This window comes from Thunnus maccoyii, chromosome 8 (assembly GCF_910596095.1).
Source record: "Thunnus maccoyii chromosome 8, fThuMac1.1, whole genome shotgun sequence".
Classification (NCBI taxonomy): Eukaryota; Metazoa; Chordata; class Actinopteri; order Scombriformes; family Scombridae; genus Thunnus; species Thunnus maccoyii.
The window spans coordinates 6,819,779-6,840,255 of NC_056540.1; the positions used below are offsets into that span (position 1 = coordinate 6,819,779).

At 40.5% G+C, this 20,477-nt stretch overlaps 4 non-coding genes across 4 annotated transcripts; all 4 read right to left on the reverse strand.

Moving 5' to 3' along the window:
* Positions 1-7,441: 7,441 nt before the first annotated feature.
* trnal-aag lies at positions 7,442-7,523 on the reverse strand. The gene has a single exon. It is a non-coding gene; the product is annotated as a tRNA-Leu (tRNA).
* Positions 7,524-8,180: 657 nt separating this feature from the next.
* Positions 8,181-8,262, reverse strand: trnal-uag. The gene has a single exon. It is a non-coding gene; the product is annotated as a tRNA-Leu (tRNA).
* A 1,790-nt stretch (positions 8,263-10,052) lies between these two features.
* Positions 10,053-10,134, reverse strand: trnal-aag. The gene has a single exon. It is a non-coding gene; the product is annotated as a tRNA-Leu (tRNA).
* Positions 10,135-10,818: 684 nt separating this feature from the next.
* Positions 10,819-10,900, reverse strand: trnal-uag. The gene has a single exon. It is a non-coding gene; the product is annotated as a tRNA-Leu (tRNA).
* Positions 10,901-20,477: the final 9,577 nt, after the last annotated feature.

Here is a 20,477-nt window from a genome sequence, read left to right on the forward strand (position 1 = left end):
AAGATTTTCATTTTACTTCTTTTCCTTATCTGTATCTTTAAGTTCTCACAAAGCTGAGAGGTGACTTCTGTCCTCTTTAGACCTTGTCCATTCACTCCTCCATCAGGTTATCAAGTGTTCAAAGGCCTATGTATTGAAGGTTCAATTCACTACATATGAAAGTAAGAGTTTAAACTTCTAACAAAAGTGCTCTTTTCCTTTACACAGTTATTCAGTAGTCCCAGAAGGGCAAAATACCAAACAAAATGGTAGTTTCTCTACTGGAATAGAGAGATTTAGCCATTTAAAAGTGAGGATATAAGCTATTTATGAACAATGAACAATTCATCATATTGCTCTGCCATGTTGCATTGATGGTGAAATCAATGAGAAACTCACAGGGACTGATAAAACACTGAGTAAATGATGAAACACTGTGACATTTTAGTACCAAATATGTTTTTGCTGCTGGATGCCTTATAATAATATAACAATAATAATAATAATAGTAATTTTTGGAAGTTCACTGAAAAATATCTGTATTCAGATTTATACTAAAAGTAGGGGTTATACCATTGTATAGTTGTTGGAAATTGTCTAGACTGTGTTATTTTCTGCCATTTATACTCATGCATTCATAAGTTTAGCTGCCAACAAAGTATGCAAAGTAACATGAATTCTGGAGGTTGTGTATACAATCAGAGGAGGCTCACATCAATGTGAGGTTGATTGAAAGTGTTTACGAGTATAAAGAGAAAGACATTGACAAGAAACAGGCCACAGTGGCTCATTGGACCATATTGCATAATTTAAAAAAAAGAGGTTGTGCGTGCAGTGGAAGGAGGTCCAGATGAAAATAAAGTTGGTTCAACATGCCTATGATTTAAAAATGAGAGCAGTCCCTTACTTCAGCTTGACTCCTGTGTACTAGTAAAAAGTGAAAATCATACCTGTTCAACATCAGTCAAGCTTTATCTTGCACTGCACCACTATTCTGGTGAAAACTGATTAAGTCAATGACCTTGTTTTACTCCACCATGTTTTTAACCTATGGCCTATTTGTTTACATTATGGCAAATATATATCACAGACAACCACACTGATTTGGCTGCTAGCAGTTCCTGTTTGCACTGTAGAGACAACATTCACCTAGATTACATTTGATGGATTAATATTAACAAAAGTCTGAATCTGATGATTATGAGCCTAGGTCTAAAGTTTAAACTGTGCCTTTTTTATAACTTCTAAACAAATTTATAGATCCTGGATAGCATTGGAGATCCTGGTCCTGCTGTAAAGACTGAGTTACCAGTGTGTGTATGATGTCTATGTGTTTTGAGTTGACTCAAGAAGAAACATCCTGTAACATTTGTGGCAAACTGTGTCAGTCAGGTGGTATTGGGATGCTGTTTGTTTCTGCTTAGAGCGCATTATCCGTTCATATCTGAAAAATTTGTTTATATTCATTAACATCCCCAGAAGAATCCAGAATATTCAGTGTATTTACAGTACAGAATAATAAGGCTGAAAATGATAGAATAGAAGCCAGACTTTGACACCTTACAAAAGATGACGTCGATGCATTTCATTGGCAGCTGTGATAATATAATAAGATTATGTAGCTAAATTTGACTGATTCGGTGGATTATATTACTGATTCCAAATACAGTAATAAAACACAAATTGGACCTACAAGGTTTCTGCAGCATGCCAAAGAAATACTCAAAGCTTAGAAAGAAATGAGTGTAGGATGAAGGGGGGATAAAAGTGAGGGGAAAAGGGAAGGACTGAGGCCAGATTTTTTGCTATCAGCCCACAGCTAAAAGGTCTTATCCGTCTCTCTTCATGTGGGCTATTTTTACCCTCCCCCCATAATCCCTTGCTCTTTGATGAGGGAGGATGGAGATTCAAGATTTTTTTATCTTTTTTTTTTTTTTTTTTTTTAGAGGCGACAGAAGGAAGGAAAACCACTTGTTAGGAAAGTCCAACCTCATTACCATAGATGTTACTCATATGCAGAGGCACACACACAAGGGCATGGAATCACACCAGTGTATCTGCACGAACGCACAAAGAAATAGCATTAATGCAAGCACACACTCCTGCAATTACAGTCCATTTTATGTTTATGTACAAGTACGTAATTACACACATCATTGTATTTATGGTGTGAATGTGTGCCTATATTAGTATCCAAGTGTCATTACTTTATATTCATATATACACACACACACACAAACTTTTATGTACGTGTTTGCCAGTATGCGTGTGTGTGTCTTTGATCAAGGCGAGCAGAGTTAGCACTAAGCTTGCTCCTGTCTGTCACAGAGGCTAATCACCGGCTTAATAGAGCAAGTGGGGATATGAGTTTGATTTTATATATAGAAAACGGCACACACACACACGAATGCAAACTCCCATAGCCACATATTACATTATGGATTACAAGTTCTCTTCCTTTAGATAGAGTGAAGCACAAGAAACATAATACGCTCACTTTTTTAATCTGCATAGTTCAAATCAGTAATATTTAGTCTGATTCCTGGAAGCTTAAAGTTGTAATTGGCCAACAATGACAGCTGAGTACTTAGTGCTTTGCTTTATGTGTAATGCAGAAAGCTTGCAGAATTTACATGTGCAGAGTTTGATGTTGTAGCCTGAGTCATATGGGAAAGAAAATTAGTGTGAGGGCAGCAGTAGGGTAGAAGTGCAATCTAACAGACTTGGAGAACTAAAAGCAATAACATAAAAGGATTTGTGTGTGCTTAGATCTATGCCAGTGAATCTACAGTATGTGTTCTGATTAAAGACAACTGTGCAGATGAAACTGATGGACCGTTGCGTGCAGAGCTCCCTGCATGTTATTTAAACTAGCCTACTGTTAGTCAATGTCCCTGGTGGAATTTCTGATTGTGTTCCTAAAATGAGTTGTGAGGACAATGAAACTACTCACCAAGCTTAAGTGATATTCTGGAAGGGCCCTGTTAGCCACATTAGCAGAGTGGCACAAGGGATGTATTATCAGTCCAGAGTGAAATCTTCAGTACTTAAGGTCCACTTCTTAGCTTTTTTTCTTAGCTTCATCAGTTAATAGAATTTACAGAAAACTGAACCACACGAGAGAGCAAACTCCTTTCACTGATGAAGACCATGAGATGTGGAAAGAGAGTAGCACTAGGAGTAGCACTGTGGCTGGGCAGAGATAGTGTGGATACTGAAGGAGAGTTAAAGTGACTGTTGTGCTGCTTTGGCTACACAGCCAGGGTGGACAAGGTGTAAGAAACTTTATTTCCCCATCAGCCTCAGCTGTACTCTGAAATGAATGATAACATTCGACCATTAAAATTAACACGCTAAATGTTAGTATGTTACTATGCTAACTGTGCCAACGCCAATATTATCATGCTAGCATGCAAATGTCAGCATGTTAACACTGAATAGTTGCTGTAGAATTAGTAGTAGTAGTTCTAGTTGTATGTCAAGATGCTAACCACCCTCATATCACAATGTGCATTTATTGCTATTTGCTGCATCGATTTCACCACCAGCTACAGTTTCACCAGCAGCTAATTCAGGTTCATCTTTGCTAGTTTTTTTATCACTATCGTGCTAACTACCCTTTCTTCTAAGCTCTGTAAAGGAGACACTAATAAACACATCTCTCCTTAAAAGATAAGTTCACACATTTCACAGTTTTTCAAGTCTGTGTTGAAGCAACAGTCAGATGCCCATATGAACATTGAAAGAAGAGGTTTTCCTTGCTGTAATGATTCCTCCTGTTCATACTGGCTGTTAAAAGATCCCCTTCAAATGCTTTTTCAATGTATGTGATAGGGGCCACACAGTCGTTTTGTGCAAAAATGTATTTAAAAGTTTATCTGAAGCTTATATGAGGCTTCAGCAGTCTGAGTTAGTCATATCAAGTGGATATCTGCCACATTTACCGTCTTTTTAGCATCAAATTCCCTCTTTGTGTTTCCCTGTTGAGCAGTGGTGGAAGTATAGTAACAAAAAGAGGGACTTTGGCATTAAAAAGACTGCAAGATTGAATCTACTTGATTTGACTAATTTGGACAACAGGTGCTTCATATTAGCTTCAGATAAACGTTTAAATACATATTTGCACAGAAGGACTGTGGATTTTGTCCCCATTAACTTACATTGTAAGTGCATTATAAAGGGATCTTCTAATGGCCAGTATGAACAGGATTATTATGGCAGGAAAAACCTATTTCACAGTTAATTTATGCACCTGACTGTTGTTTTATGACAGACTTGAAAAATTGTGAACCTGTTCTTTAATCGTGTACCAAAGGATTTTGTTTTTACAAAAGAAAAACATAAAACTGAATTGAGTTGGCTCTAGATTGACACTTTATTATGTGAAACCAAACAGATATTGACAGCATAAAAAGTTTGCACAAAATCTTCACATAATAAGTTTACACATGCGTATCAACACATTTCCTCTCTTTTCTGATGCATTCTGAAAGATATTGAAAGTGGTATTAAAGCATACTGAAAACAGGAGGAGACTGTGATACAGATGAAGAGAGGAAAGAATATTATGTGCAGGACTGAACATGAAAGACACTGAGGGGTTAAGAGGAAGAAGAAAGACAACAAATCAGAGAAAAAGGAGAAGTAGTGCAGAGTATTTTCCAGCACCATAATAAGATGTGTGGGTTGAGGATTAGAGTGTAATTTTAGGGACACTGTGTCCTCAGAGTAGTCAGTTACCCTGGCCTATTCTGTGTGTGTGGGTGGTGGGGTTTATTAGAATTCAAATGTGAAACAAAATAACTATCTCCCTCGCTCTATTTTATTGTCTTTTTTTTCTGTCTCTCGCTTTCCTTCTCTGCTCCCGTGCTCTCCCTCTACACTTAACTTATAATGTAAAACATTTTGCAAGAGGACACAGAGCAACCTTGATTCTCATTTAAATTCTGATGAATGACTCAAAAAAGTTTGTTCAGTCCTGCTTCTGTCGGTTCAATGAAATATTTCTATAAAAAAAGTTAGGTTTTGTCTTTAGATTATGTAAAAAGTTATCCATGCATTAATCTCAACCCAACTGGTCACAAGAAAGAAAAGTAACAATAAATTATGTCACGTCAAGTTCAGCTGTACTACAACTGCATTAGTAGTTACACTATTACTATGTCCATATTTCACTTGTTTGGGACACAAGACAATATTGTGAATGACACACACAATACACTGTCCACACATAAACTGATCTTAATAAAGCAAACAAACAAACAAACAAACACCAAGTAGACTGTTAGGAATGACTTTAGCTGAGTGGGATCTAACAAAGTGGCAAATGGAAGATGGCTATCAACGATTTTGTATAAAATACTGTTTATAGATGTGTGCATACATCTTTCTCTTTAACAGCATGATTGATATTCCACCACATGAACATTCTGTCACTGGAATCATGCAGTAATGGAGGAATAACACATAGTGTAAAATAAATTACAATTATTTATTTGATGGTTGCTTTTCAAAAGACATTGCTAATGCAAGATGAAGGAGGGCACATGTCTTGTTTTGCAGCCCATTATGGAGATGGGTGTTTTTTTTTTTTTAACTTATTTTAACTGATGACGTGCTTGAGTTGAAAAGCAGCATGCTGTATACATCACAGTTATGACTAGTGGTCAAAGTAGCAACTGTAAAATGGTGGATAAACACATTTCATTTCCTATAAATTCCTCACAATAAAAGTCCCTGTTATTTTGTTATTCAAGAGCTTTTAATATGAAGCAGCAGCAGGAAATGTTTTCATCTGCAGTAACTTAACACAGCTCTGACACGGATGAAAGTGACCAGGAAACAGTAAAAAGAAGCAGATACATGAAAGTACAAACAGGAGGAGAAACTAAAATTCAAACAGCAGAGATTCAGTTAGAAGCTACAAAAGTACTGAGAGTTGAAAACACAGAGGAGTTTAAACATCTTTCTCTCTGGTCTCCAGCACAGACATGAGTTCAGTGTCACAACATAGCTTGTTTGCAGGAGAAGGGGGGTTGTCACAGGCTGGCCACAGTCAGTGAGACATCCCTGCAACCCACTTGGAGGCAAGTCGGGTGAGCTTTGGGCTAAACCACAGAGTAGTGGCACTGCGAAATTCAGGAATCCATTGCCTTCCCATTCACAGAATGCATAGTTAAGCCATAATATGAGACAATAGTTGGAATTTTTACTGTCCTTCATTCTGAAGATCATAGAGACAGCAGCCTAAATACGTTGCCTGAGACCCTGTCCACACTAATGCAGACTTTCCTTCAAGTTTTGGCCTCTCATCCACACACAAATGGTGTTTTAGGTCACTAAGACAGATTTTTTAAAAATATGCCCTCTGAAATGCAGATTTTTTTAAAACTCTGATTTCTGTGTATCCATGTGGACATGTAAAATGGACCTTTAAGACTACTGCCAAAGGAAAATAAACTCACTACGCATGCTCAGAACGTTCTTCTCTGGTGTTTGACATATCATTGATGTAAACTTTATCACCACCCACTGGCCCGATATGCTTGTTTGAGCGTTTATACTCGTTTTTGTGTCCTCATGTGTACGGAGATGTTATTTAAACGGTCATGTGTCCGACTGTCGTGTGTCCGACTGTCCATAGCGACATCAAAAATGTGCACTGCTGCTATTGAACATTATTAAGTTCATGATTTAGAAATTCCTGCTCTTCACAATTACCAACTCAAATATTCACCTTTGAACACCACTGACATTGGGTTCATGATCACCAGGAGATGTACTTGAAAGGTTTACTTGAACAACGAAGGACAAAATGTCTGACTGGCAACGGTGGGACTGCATAACATGAAGACTGCATGGAGCCTTGCTGGTTGTAAAAATGTATAACTAGCAGAGGATGGTTTCAATCCATCGACCTCTGGGTTATGGGCCCAGCACGCTTCCGCTGCGCCACTCTGCTCTCCATTAACAATGTGATGGCTTTCACCAACATATCGCTGAATTCAAACCAATCTCAGAGCACCTGGAGACTTCCATTTAATCAAGTGGACCTCCCAAAAGGAGGAACAGATTGGCAACTGCTCTTCCTATGCAAATCTACTTGGAAGCAATGCCCCAAAGTGGAAATGTTTCAATCTGACATATAACCTTGTCATAAGAACGTAGATTCTTTCATTCTGAAGATACTGATGGAAAAGCTCTGAGTAGGTGCTTTAAGAATTGATCGGCTTCCCTTTAATGGTATGCGCAAACAAGCAATTACACAAGACCTTGCTCAGAATTTTAAATGACTTTTCCCATCTTCCTGCGTTTATGGCTAGAAAACTTTCAAGAGCTGAAGGTCAGAGTGGTGGATTTTGAACCCACGCTGGTAGAGACTGCACGTAGGCTGAGACAAAGCTTTCAGTTAGCAAAGACCATTCTGGACACTTAGCTGAAGGATGAAGTGCAAACATCTGACTGGCAGTGGTGGGATTCGAACCCACGCCTCCTGAGAGACTGGAGCCTTAATCCAGCGCCTTAGACCACTCGGCCACACTACCTTACAGGAAGGTTTCTTTAACAGCTACGCTCAAAGATCTGTCAGGTACTTAGCAATGAAAACCATGTAGTCACAGCCTGCAACGGCACATATTGCATCACCTGCTTGCAGCGTAACTATGGTGTCCACTACAGCAGCAAAGGGGCGGGACATCTCTGTTGAGCAATTTGCGGCATATGGTGTGTGTTTGTTTGAACACTTGCTTATATGGGCATGCATGGATAAGAGGGAGACTGTATGGAGCCTTCCTGATTGAAAACACTGACAATTAGGAGAGGATGGTTCCCCATGGACCCCTGGGTTATGGGCCCAGCACGCTTCCCCTGCACTGCTCTGCTCCCCATTGCTGCTATTAGAGCTTGCGCCACATTGTGTGATTCCAAACCAATTTCTTATCTGTGAACGCCTTGGGAATTTATGTAAAGTCAATTGGACTTGCTTGTCATAATAACTCATCTACTTTCAATACGACAAAGAAGCACAGAATGGAAGCGCAGCAAAGTTCGGGAAGTTATTGCCTTCCCATTCTGGGAAGTTAAACCATAACATGAGACAATTGTTGGGATTTTTACTGAGCTTCATTCTGATCATCTTTGGCAGATGTTTGGCCTTCGTGCCCAGTTTATGGAAAGAAACTCCAAGTACCAGGAGTTAAACATGGCAGTGGTGGGATTCGAACCCACGCCTCCATAGAGACTGGAGCCTAAATCCAGCGCCTTAGACCACTCGGCCACACTACCTCCGCTTTGAGGCATGTTTGGCCCGTGGTATTTCCAAGAGAGGAAACACAAAACCAATCAAATTCTTAACTGTCAATGTCCATAGCCACATCAAAAATATACAGTGCTGCTATCCAACTTTAGTGAGCGCCAAGTGTGAAGAGCAGGGATTTCCCAGGTGTCTCTGCTTTGACCAGCACTATTTCTAAATCATGAAAAGTCAAATATTCAACTTTGGACACCACTGACATCGGGTTCATGATCACCAGGGGATGTTGCCGGGCATTTTTTGGTACAAGTCTAATACATACAGAGGCCCTGAAAGGGACAGTTTAATGATCTTTGCCTGGCCATGTGCTTGACAGGGTTACTTGAACAACGAAGGACAAAATGTCTGACTGGCGGCGGTGGGACTGCATAACATGATGACTGCATGGAGCCTTGCTGGATGTCAAAAGGTACGATTAGCAGAGGATGGTTTCGATCCATCGACCTCTGGGTTATGGGCCCAGCACGCTTCCGCTGCGCCACTCTGCTCTCCACTAAGGAAAGTAGGGCTTTCACCCGCATTTCCCTGACATTTAAAAACCAATGTCAGAGCACCTGGAGACTTTGGTTAAATCAAGTGGACCTCCAAAAAGGAGGACCAGATTGGCAACTGCTCTTCCTATGCAAATCTACTTGGAAGTAACGCACCAAAGTGGACATGTTTCAGTCTGACATATAAACTTGTCATAAGAACATAGATTCTTTCATTCTGAAAATACTGATGGAAAAGCACTGAGTAGGTGCTTTAAGAATTCATCGGCTTCCCTTTAACGGTATGCGCAGTCAAGCCACTATGTGAGACCTTTCTCGGAATTTACTTTTTCCATCTTCCTGCTGTTATCCTGTGTTTATGGCTAGAAATTCCAACTTCCAAGAGCTGGAGGCCACAATGGTGGATTTTGAACCCACGCTGAAAGAGACTGCACTTAGTCTGAGACAACACTTTCGGTTAGCAAAGAATTTGTTTGATGGTTACCTGGGATCATGCAGAAAAAATATATGGCAGTGGTGGAATTGGAAACCACTGATATGGAGTTTGGTACAAGTCTAATACATACAGAGGCCCTGAAAGGGACAGTTTAATAATCTTTGCCTGGCCATGTACTTGACAGGTTTACTTGAACAACAAAGGACAACATGTCTGACTGGCAGCAGTGGGACTGCATAACACGAAGACTGCATGGAGCCTTGCTGGTTAGCAGAGGATGGTTTCGATAAATCGACCTCTGGGTTATGGGCCCAGCACGCTTCCGCTGCGCCACTCTGCTCTCCACTAACAATGCTAGGGCTTTTACCTGCATTTCTCTGATTTCAAACCAATCTCAGAGCGCCTGGAGACTTTTGTTTAATCAAGTGGACCTCCAAAAAGGAGGACCAGATTGGCAACTGCTCTTTCTATGTAAATCTACTTGGAAGCAATGCACCAAAGTGGAAATGTTTCAATCTGAAATATAACCTTGTCATAAGAACGTGAATTCTTTCATTCTGAAAAAACTGATGGGAAAGCACTGAGTAGGTGCACATTCCGGTTTAAGAATTGATCGGCTTCCCTTTAACGGTATGCTCAGTCAAGCAATTATACAAGATCTTCCTGCCATTATCCTGTGATTGTTGCTAGAAATTCCAACTTCCAAGAGCTGAAGGTCACAGTGCTGGATTTTGAACCAATGCTGATAGAGACTGCACATAGCCTGAGACAATATTTTCAATTAGCAAAGACTGTTTTCAATGGTTAGCTGAAGGATGAAGTACAAACATCTGACTGGCAGTGGTGGGATTCGAACCCACGCCTCCTGAGAGACTGGAGCCTTAATCCAGCGCCTTAGACCACTCAGCCACATTACCGTGTAGTGCACTGAAGGTTTCTTTAACAGCTACGCTCAAAGATCTGTCAGGTACTTAGCAATGAAAACCATGTAGTCACAGCCTGCAACAGCACATATTGCATCACCTGCTTGCAGCGTAACTATGGTGTCCACTACAGCAGCAAAGGGGCGGGACATCTCTGTTGAGCGATTTGCGGCATATGGTTTGTGTTTGTTTGAACACTTGCTTATATGGGCATGCATGGATAAGAGGGAGACTGTATGGAGCCTTCCTGAATGAAAACACTGACAATTAGGAGAGGATGGTTTCAGTCCATTGACCTCTAGGTTACAGGCCCAGCACGCTTCCCCTGCACCACTCTGTTCCCCGTTGCTGCTATTAGAGCTTGCGCCACATTCTGTGATTCCAAACCAATTTCTTATCTGTAAAGGCCTTGGGAATTTATGTAAAGTCAATTGGACTTTCAAAGCAGAAAAGCTTGTCATAATAACTCATCTACTTTCATTACGACGAAGAAGCACAGAATGGGAGGGCAGTGAAATTCAGGAAGTCATTGCCTTCCCATTCCGAGAATGCATAGTTAAGCTGTAATGTGAGACAATTGTTGGAATTTTTACTGAGCTCTATTCTGAAGATCTTTCGCACCTTCCTGCCTTGGTGCCTAGTTTATAGAAAGAAACTCCAAGTACCAGGAGTTAAATGTGGCAGTGGTGGGATTTGAACCCACGCCTCCATAGAGACTGGAGCCTAAATCCAGCGCCTTAGACCACTCGGCCACACTACCTCCGCTTTGATGAAGTCATGTTTGACCCGTGGTATTTCCAAGAGAGGAAACAGAAAATCAATCAAATTCTTAACTGTCAATGTCCATAGCGACATAAAAAAATATACAGTGCTGCTATCCAACTTAAGTGAGCGCCAAGTGTGAAGAGCAGGAATTTCCCAGGTGTCTCTGCTTTGACCAGCACTATTTCTAAATCATGAAAACTTAAATATTCAACTTTGGACACCACTGATATCGGGTTCATGATCACCAGGGGACAGGGACAGTTTAATCATCTTTGCCTGGCCATGTACTTGAGAGGTTTACCTGAAAAATGAAGGACAAAATTTCTGACTGGCAGCGGTGGGACTGCATAACATGAAGACTGCATGGAGCCTTGCTGGATGTCAAAAGGTACGATTAGCAGAGGATGGTTTTGATCCATCGACCTCTGGGTTATGGGCCCAGCACGCTTCCGCTGCGCCACTCTGCTCTCTGTTAAGGAAAGTAGGGCTTTCACCCGCATTTCCCTGATTTAAAAACCAATGTCAGAGCACCTGGAGACTTTGGTTAAATCAAGTGGACCTCCAAAAAGGAGGACCAGATTGGCAACTGCTCTTCCTATGCAAATCTACTTGGAAGCAATGCACCAAAGTGGAAATGTTTCAATCTGAAATATAACCTTGTCATAAGAACGTGAATTCTTTCATTCTGAAAACACTGATGAAAAAGCACTGAGTCGGTGCACATTCTGGTTTAAGAATTGATCGGCTTCCCTTTAACGGTATGCGCAGTCAAGCAATAACATGAGACCTTTCTCGGAATTTTAAATGAATTTTCCCATCTTCCTGCCGTTATCCTGTGTTTATGGCTAGAAATTCCAACTTCCAAGAGCTGAAAATCACAGTGGTGGAATTCTTGGAATTTTTACTGAGTTTCATTCTGAAGACCTTTCCACTTTCCTGCCTTGATGAACAGTTTATGGAAAGAAACTCCAAATACCAGGAGCTAAATATGGCAGTGGTGGAATTCAAACCCACATCTCCATTGAGACTGGAGTCTAAATTCAGCGCCTTAGACCACTCGGCCACACTAACTCTGCTTCGAAAGGGGTCATGTTTGACCGAGGTATTTCCAAGAGAGGAAACACAAAACCAATCAAATTCTTAACTGTCAGTGTCCATAGCCACATCAAAAATATACAGTGCTGCTATCCAACTTTAGTGAGCGCCAAGTGTGAAGAGCAGGGATTTCCCAGGTGTCTCTGCTTTGACTAGCACTTTTTCTAAATCATGAAAACTCAAATATTCACCTTTGGACACCACTGATATGGAGTTCATGATCACCAGAGGATGTTGCCAGGCAATTTTTGGTACAAGTCTAAGACATACAGAATCCCTGAAGGGGACACATCATCTTTGCCTGGCCATGTACTTGACAGGTTTATTTGAACAATGAAGGACAAAATGTCTGACTGGCAGCAGTGGGACTGCATAACATGAAGACTGCATGGAGCCTTGCTGGTTGTAAGAATGTGTAATTAGCAGAGGATGGTTTCAATCCATCAACCTCTGGGTTATGGGCCCAGCACGCTTCCGCTGTGCCACTATGCTCTTTGTTGGTAACGCGAGGGCTTTCACCCACATATCGCTGAATTCAAACCAGTCTCAGAGCACCTGAAGACTTTTGTTTAATCAAGTGGACCTTCCAAAAGGAGGACCAGATTGGCAACTGCTCTACCTATGCAAATCTACTTGGAAGCAATGCGCCAAATTCGAAATGTTTCAATCTGAAATATAACCTTGTCATAAGACGTTAATTCTTTCATTCTGAAAATACTGATGGAAAAGCATTGAGTAGGTGCACATTTAGGTTTAAGTATTGATTGGCCTCCCTTTAACCGTATGTGCAGTCAAGCAATTATGAGCTTAAATCCAGCTCCTTAGAAAAGGGTTTAAATCCATTGATCTCTGGGCTATGGGCACCAGTCTGCACACTGTTGACAATATCTGGTCTTATATCTGCAAACCAATTTGTCATGTATAAGAATCCTTTTTGCTTAACACTAGAACCGCCAACAAGTAAAACTTACCCGCAGCTGTTTTTTGATTGTATGTAACTTTGTTTCAATTAAGTATTCAAGCCCCCCAGTCCTTGACTTTTCCTAAAAATGTGTTAGGTAGCACCCCCTATTGTTAAAAATTGTCAAGATAAAACCAGATTTAAAAAATGGCCATTTATACCTATAAGCGCCATCAGGTAAAATTTACCCCTATGGAGAACGCAGTCATTTTCCCGCTGCTCATTTTCCCGATGTTCATTTCGCAGGTTTAGCTCAACATTCTATGTTGCTATGGAAAAGCCTTTTTTCTACTACTGTGTGTGACTGAGTTGATTCATAACTCATAGACTAGACTAACCTTCAATATGGATAAGTGAAAGAGAGTTATGAACGTAAATCAGGCATGAGACTTGCTCAATACATTGAGTGAAGGAGAGTCTGATGGTGATGAGTGATGTGTCCTGGATTGGCTCTGACTCTCAAGAGTCATCGTCTGACAGCGATCCAGAGCCTCCGCGAAAAGTGAGGCCGACCCATCCCCCGCTTGAGGATTGGCCTACTACAGCCCTTGCTGAAGGTAAGCATGAATGAACTTGGTATTCATTTTGCGTAAGTGATCATGAGAACTAATGCTGAATAGCCTAGGCTATTTGTTTTTTTCAAACCGTGATAGATATAAAGCTAATTGAAGCACTCGCACACACACACACACACACACACACACACACACACAGTGAAGCACAGTCCAGATGCACGTAGGCCTACAAACACACGCATCTGAAGGCAAATATGCAAAATTGTCTTTTCATTTCTTTCAAAGCTGTAATATCATCAAATGTAGGCCTATATAAATAATAAAATAAATATGTATATAAATAACAGTTAATAATTAGTCTAAAGTAGTCTTTCCCTCTCTCCTATTTAGTTTGTGCCTCAGAGCTATCACCAGCTCAGGAGATAGGGAAAGATGGCACAGTGTTTCTCAGCTGTTTTATCTGCTGTTTTTTGTTTTCTGTGAAGCACTGTGTAAACTTGTTCAGAAATGTGCCATACAAATAAAGTTTATTGTTATTTTATTGTAATGTAGTAATTTTGTAAGTTGCATAAAGGCACCACAGCTATCATTGCATTATACAATGCTGTGTTGTAGAATGATAAATAGCTAAATGAACCTTGTAGCTTGTAGCTTGAAAATCAATACATTCTAATGGTGGGTATAATTTACCCGTTGGCGGTTTTAGGTATACAGCGACCCCTGGCGGTCTAAATAGACTTGGCCACACTACCTCTGCTTTTGAGGGGTCCTGTCTTTGACCTTGGTATGTCCAAGAGAAACCAAAAAATGAATGAAATTTTAACAATGTTCATGTCCAAGTGTCATGAACAGCAGTTTCATTGATGTCCCTACTTTGATGAGCAGTAGATCATCATGATCATCATTACAAAAACTGATAAATTCAGATCTGGCCACCATTGATATCAGGGTCATGATCACTTTAATATCTTGGCAGTTAAACAGTTTGCAACATTCAGCATTAACCAAATACCTAACCAATACATCTAAAAGAGAGTCAAAGATTCAAACCCACGCTTCCTCATAGTCTTAGGGATACATCCTTGTGGTTGGGATCATTAATGATTCCCCTAGCCTTACTCTTGCAGTGATTGGTGTAAATATCCTTTCGGCAGAGTAGAGCACAGAATTGTATGTTCAGCCAAATGAACTTTCCTTTGCAGGGTCCTGTTCAGTGCTGTTTCTGTACCAGGCAATGTTGTTCTCGGTGGTGCAGGAGTAGAAATTCCTCAGTACTTGAGGGGATACCCAGAATCTCCTCAAGCCTCGGAGGTGAAGCAGTCTCTGTCTTGCCTTTCACACCACTGAGTCAGTATGCAGCACCCAGGTCAGGTCCTCTTCTTCTTTCAGGTAGGCCTTTTTATTGTTATCTGTGATCAGGCCCACCACAGCTGTGTCGTCAGAAGACTTGATGATGGTGTTGGAGTCGAAAGCGGCTTCACAGTCGTGTGTGTACAGGGATTACAGCAGGAGGCTCAAAACGCAGTCCTAGGGTGCTCCAGTGTTAAGGATGAGGGTAGAAGAGGTGTGTCCACTTACCCTCACCACCTGGGGTGTCTGTCAGGAAGTCAAGGATCCACACGCACAGTGAGGTTTTTAATCCCAGGTCCTTTAGCTTTGTGATGAGCCAAAATGAAATTATGGTGTTAAATGCTGAACTGTAGTTAATGAACAGTAATCTCACATAGCTCCCTTTCTTGCCCAGGTGAGATAGGGTGGTGTGGAGGATGTGTACTATGGCTTCTTCCATCGGTTGGGATGGTAGGCAAGATGCAGTGGGTCCAGTGTGCTGGGTAGTGAGGAGCAGATGTAATCCATGACTAGCCATTCAAAGCACTTCATCCCTACAAAGGTGAGTGCCACTGGGTGGTAGTCATTCAGGCAGGCTGGTCTTGTTTTCTTGAGCACAGGAATGATGGTGGACTTCTTGAAGCATGTTGGTATGACAGACTGAGCCAGGGACAGGTTGAATATCATTGTGAACACAGGCGCTAGTTGGTCAGCACATAGTTTGAGGACCTGCCAACTGATGCTCCAGATCAGGTGAGCAGGAACGGAATAGCACTTTAATATTCCCACTGTCACACCAATCCTTATTCCTCATAAAGCACATGCCTCCACCTTTTTTCTTGCCAGAGTCCTCTGTTCTGTCAGATTGGTATACAGAGAGAGTCACATGGTTGAATGGCACTGTCCAGTATCCCAGGATTTAGCCAAGTTTCAGTGAGATAAAGGACATCATGGTTCCTGATATCTCATTGGAAATTGATGCAGGCACGGAGGTCGTCCAGTTTATTATCCAACGCCTGTACATTGGCTAGCAGGATGCTTGGCAGAGAAGATCCATGTGGCTGGGATTGCAGCCAGTGTTTAATTCCTCCACATTTACCCTGATGTTTCCTCTGATGTTGAAACAGATGCAGAGGTGGACACAGAGATGGGCTTATTTGTCTATGTGGTCGTGATCATAGCCGGTGTTTATCCCCTCCACTCTTCCTCGATGTTTACTCTGATGTTTACATTTGAAAACCTTGACTGGCCAGGTAGCAGAGTCAACAGGAGAAGAGTTTACAAAGTGGTGAGTCGACCATTTCCCTATCCTGATGAGTAACTTGTAGTCATATATTATCATTGTCCATTATTATTCACAAAAAGTACAATTAATATTGTAAAAATAAACATAAAGAGATAAATTTGCATAAATTTAGTGGAGCGGAGAGGCAACTGGATAGGTCAGTGCTTTCTAGAACATTTATTTATGTGAATGGGACAAGCATCCTTATACAGCAATTTAGGAGTAAATGCCTTTTGTTTTTCCATGATAAATTCCACGCCCTATTTATTAGATAAAGAGGTGGGATGGCCTGCATATCTTACACAGCAATATTATCATCAGTGTCATGAAAACACCAGTCTCACTGGTTAAATTTGCCATGTGGGTCTAAAGTACAGAATTTCACAGATGTCAAGGTCTTTTGACTGATTTAGGTCCATAACTTCTCTAGGAGACTCAACAGTAAATTACAACCATCTGAAGTTCTCTTAAATCTATCTTTCCTGGTTGAACCAGTGAATCTTTTTGAGCAGGAATATAAAGTTGCTAAGCTCTGCTGTCAAGCATCCAACAAACATGTACTACATGACACAACTGCAAAAAGCAAAAATCCTCCAGACACTAACCTGTTCTCACCTCTCTGTTTTGGACCAAAAGTGATTTTTCTGCCTCTTTAGGTTCATGCTTGTGACTCCAAAACCCAAGTGTTCTGTCCCAAATCAATTTATACGGATCTGAGCTCTAAAATATAAAATTTCCTTTGACTCTTTTTAGCCCAAGTGTGTCTTAATAAAAGAAATGAACCGGCAGTTCCAAGGACAGATTTATTTTCTGTCCTCCTTTTATGATTCCCTGCATTCAGTTTGTGGTCATTTGTTTCTATCATCATTTCCATTGCACGGGTATGAACACTTGTGTACGAAAGTTTCCTATCTCAGGACTCGGCTCAGGAAAATGGCTCAAGAAACGGCTTAAGAAACTTTAATTAAAGTATGGCGTGTGGACACCAGTGAAATCAGTAATATGTGTGAGGTTTTAATGGTGGGTGTGTGTAAATGTATCGGTGTGTGTATGGGTGCAGAAAGCAAAATAACTAACTAAATGGCAAAGCAAACCAAGCCAAAAGCTGGTGCCTAGAAGGGAGAGCAGAGAGAGAGTGAATGACTACAGCTGTGGCTTAAGTAACTTCAGGACACTGGGCCCAGGTGCACTGAGTCACTGCAAATAGTCACCTGCAGGGGTGAGACATACTTAGAAACAAATACGAAGTCCCAGATGACACCACAGGGGCCATCACACCTACTATAGGTGAAAAGGAGGGTACAATAAAAAAAAGAGAAAAGGTCTAACTCTGGTTCTCCCTCAGCCCTTGAAAATCCATGTCACATGTACTAACATGCATATGAGAAAAAGGGAGGAAAACGGATGACAAATCATAAAAGAAAAAGTTAAATATCAACACATATACATAACTTTCTTCAACTTGTGTGACCATGGTGACTGACGTAAAACATGTCTAAAAAAAGGGAGGGCATTCTCTCGATTTCCTTCTTCCCCTTCCTCCATCCTTTCTGTCACTCCCTAAGTACACAAGCTATTAAATCTCTGTCTTTCTCCCTCCCTCCCTGTCTCCCTCCGTTCATTCCCTGAATACACACATATTAATTAGACAGAGACGCAGGTGGTGACAGAGGTGACGGAGCAGGGCCCCAGCATGCAGCTCACTCCAAAAGCTTGTCCACCACATGGCTTGCTCAGGGGCCAACCACAAAAACCCAGTAGAAACACTATCTCATCTTCTCAGATTGTTTTATTTCATTTTACTCTTAATTGAGTTAAAGTACATTTCTTGGAGCCCCAGTGTGTCTGTGTGGTGGGGGTGGATCAGTGAGTGTCTGCACCAGGGATTTTTACAGAGATACACAGACAGGATTGAGCCAGACTGTCCCCTTTTCCGCATCATCTCTTTCTAGTTGATTTTGATAGAATTTTTGTTTGTATATGTGTGTGTGAGTGTGTGTGTGTGTGTATCTGTAAGGGAAGATGTGAGAAATTACATTTAAATGGCACTATTTGACTGTGCCGTCAAACAGTGTCATTTACTCCATGAATCTGGGGCTTCCTAAACATTTCACCACCTACACCACAGGTGGAGACGGAAAACACATTTTCTGAAGGTCCCAAAAAACAATCACAACTCAAAATACAGCCTGAACTCCACTGTTTATGCTGTTTATAGATGTAAACAAACCTCCCACACCTTCAAAACATATATAAAATTCATATTAAAGTGTCCCTGACAGTCTGTGTATCAGATATTCCTGTGTATATTTGTAGATGCGTGTGTGTTTAACTGTGTGTTCAGGTAAAACTAAAGTGAAAAGGTTGCGCAATTTCATACAAAGTCACGGTAAAGATGCGATCAGACTCCAACCTGGTGCAACCACATCTTCGTGAGTTGCAAATGGCTTTATGAATCTGCATCATAAACTACAGAAATATGAAAAAGCACAGAGACTAGAGGGAATGATCAGAAAGAAGATCAATCAGACTCTGAGCTGAACAGAAACACACAGGCACACTGGCACAAACACGGTTGATGCATCTGTTGCTTGCTAGCTACAGCGAACATCTGTACATTTGTTACATTGGTGGTTTGGGCCAAATAAACACAAATGTTCCAGCAGTAAACTACACTTCACTTTCTGTTTGTAGACACCTTAAGTCCAAGTTTGCAGGCAAAGCGTGGCATCACCTACTCAAGGTAAGGACAAACACACATCTGTCAGATAACTCTGTACCTCATCGATACCTTTTTAGTTGGTTGAAAGGTTTAGAACGAAATAGGAACACTGATCAGAGACAAACACGCACACACGCACGCACAAAACACCCAGAGACAAAAGCCACAATGGCCATTCCAGGCAGCTAGTGTGTTTGCTTTCTGTCTGACTCTGAGTGAAGCGGTTGAAATGATTTATTAAAAATTTATATTTAAGTTTATTTAGAAGTTGTTGTGGGAGGCCATGGTAGAAATACTATACTGCCTCAACTACTGTACTTGTAAGCTTGTAGTTTACCATGCTGATTAGTGTTCAAGTTGTGCAAATTTCCAACCTCACTATCTCTTATTCACATTCCCTATTGCACTGCCTATATGGCATCTGCTGAAGCCGGAAAAAGCTAACGTTACGATAGCGGTTCAAAAAGCTCTGAACCAGCATCTTGGCCGTCAGTGAAGGTGGAGACTCGAGTGGACTGAAGTCATTGTCACTTCTTTCTATTTTGGCTGGTAAAAAAGGCGTTTCAGGTTGCATGCATGTGAAATGTTAAAAAGAGTTACATATGTAACTAGGGTTGTTAAAATTCTTGATGACTGAAAGATATTTTGGCATTAAAAGATCTGACAACATCTGAAACATGTCAGTTAGACAGTGGGAGAGATAAAGCTTTGGTTCCAGACAGGGATTTATTCAATCCCAGAAAACACAGTTAAAACAGTTTATATTTGTTTGTTAGGGAAATGGTCATATGACAGGATTGATTCATGGTTTCTGACTTTGTAAATTCTACAGTACAGATATGAAAAGTTTTTTAAAGGATGTGGCATACTCATTGGCCAGATGAACATATGTAGCTGAGATACTACAACAAACAGATGGTCTTATAAATAAACCATTCTAATTTTCTATAATTTTCTTTCCTTCTTGAGAATTTTTCTGATGCAAGATGCAAGATGTAATCTAATAAAACACTAAGCAAAATAGAATAATAGAATAAAATATGAATATCTTGCTATGGATCTCGTCAGCCGTGACACATTTTCTATACACTGAACCAAATCTATTTGTCATAAATAATTAAAAAAGTTACAAAATCCTGTCTGCTACTCAAACTCACTATTGATTGAAATATTGTCTTCTACTTTGGAAGTCAGCTAAAACAGTAGAACAAAAACACGTGCATGATAATCATATACTTAAAAGGGAAATATGAGGGCTTATATCCTCTGTTGTTTCCTCTCTAGCATGTGAAGACCCCCGTGAGTACACAATAACAGAGGTACTATCACCTTTGAAAATATGCGCTTGCAAATAATGAGGTGATATGTCTTATTACACATTTCTTTATTAACACTTGTGGGATTTTCATAGTTAATCTTACATGTTCATTTTTCATGTCTAGGAGTATACAGTATGGTGCCATGTGATCCCTTTTACATTACACATAGTCATTTTTTTCAATTGCTTTTATAAAAATATTGATTAGTGTAGCTTTAATGCCAATGGATAACTACCTTCATTTCTACATTCATTGATATTTGCCACCAATCTGAACTACAATCTGTTTTACTACAAGTGGGACTCATTGCCTGCTGGAGCAACACAGTCTCACATCAAAATGTATA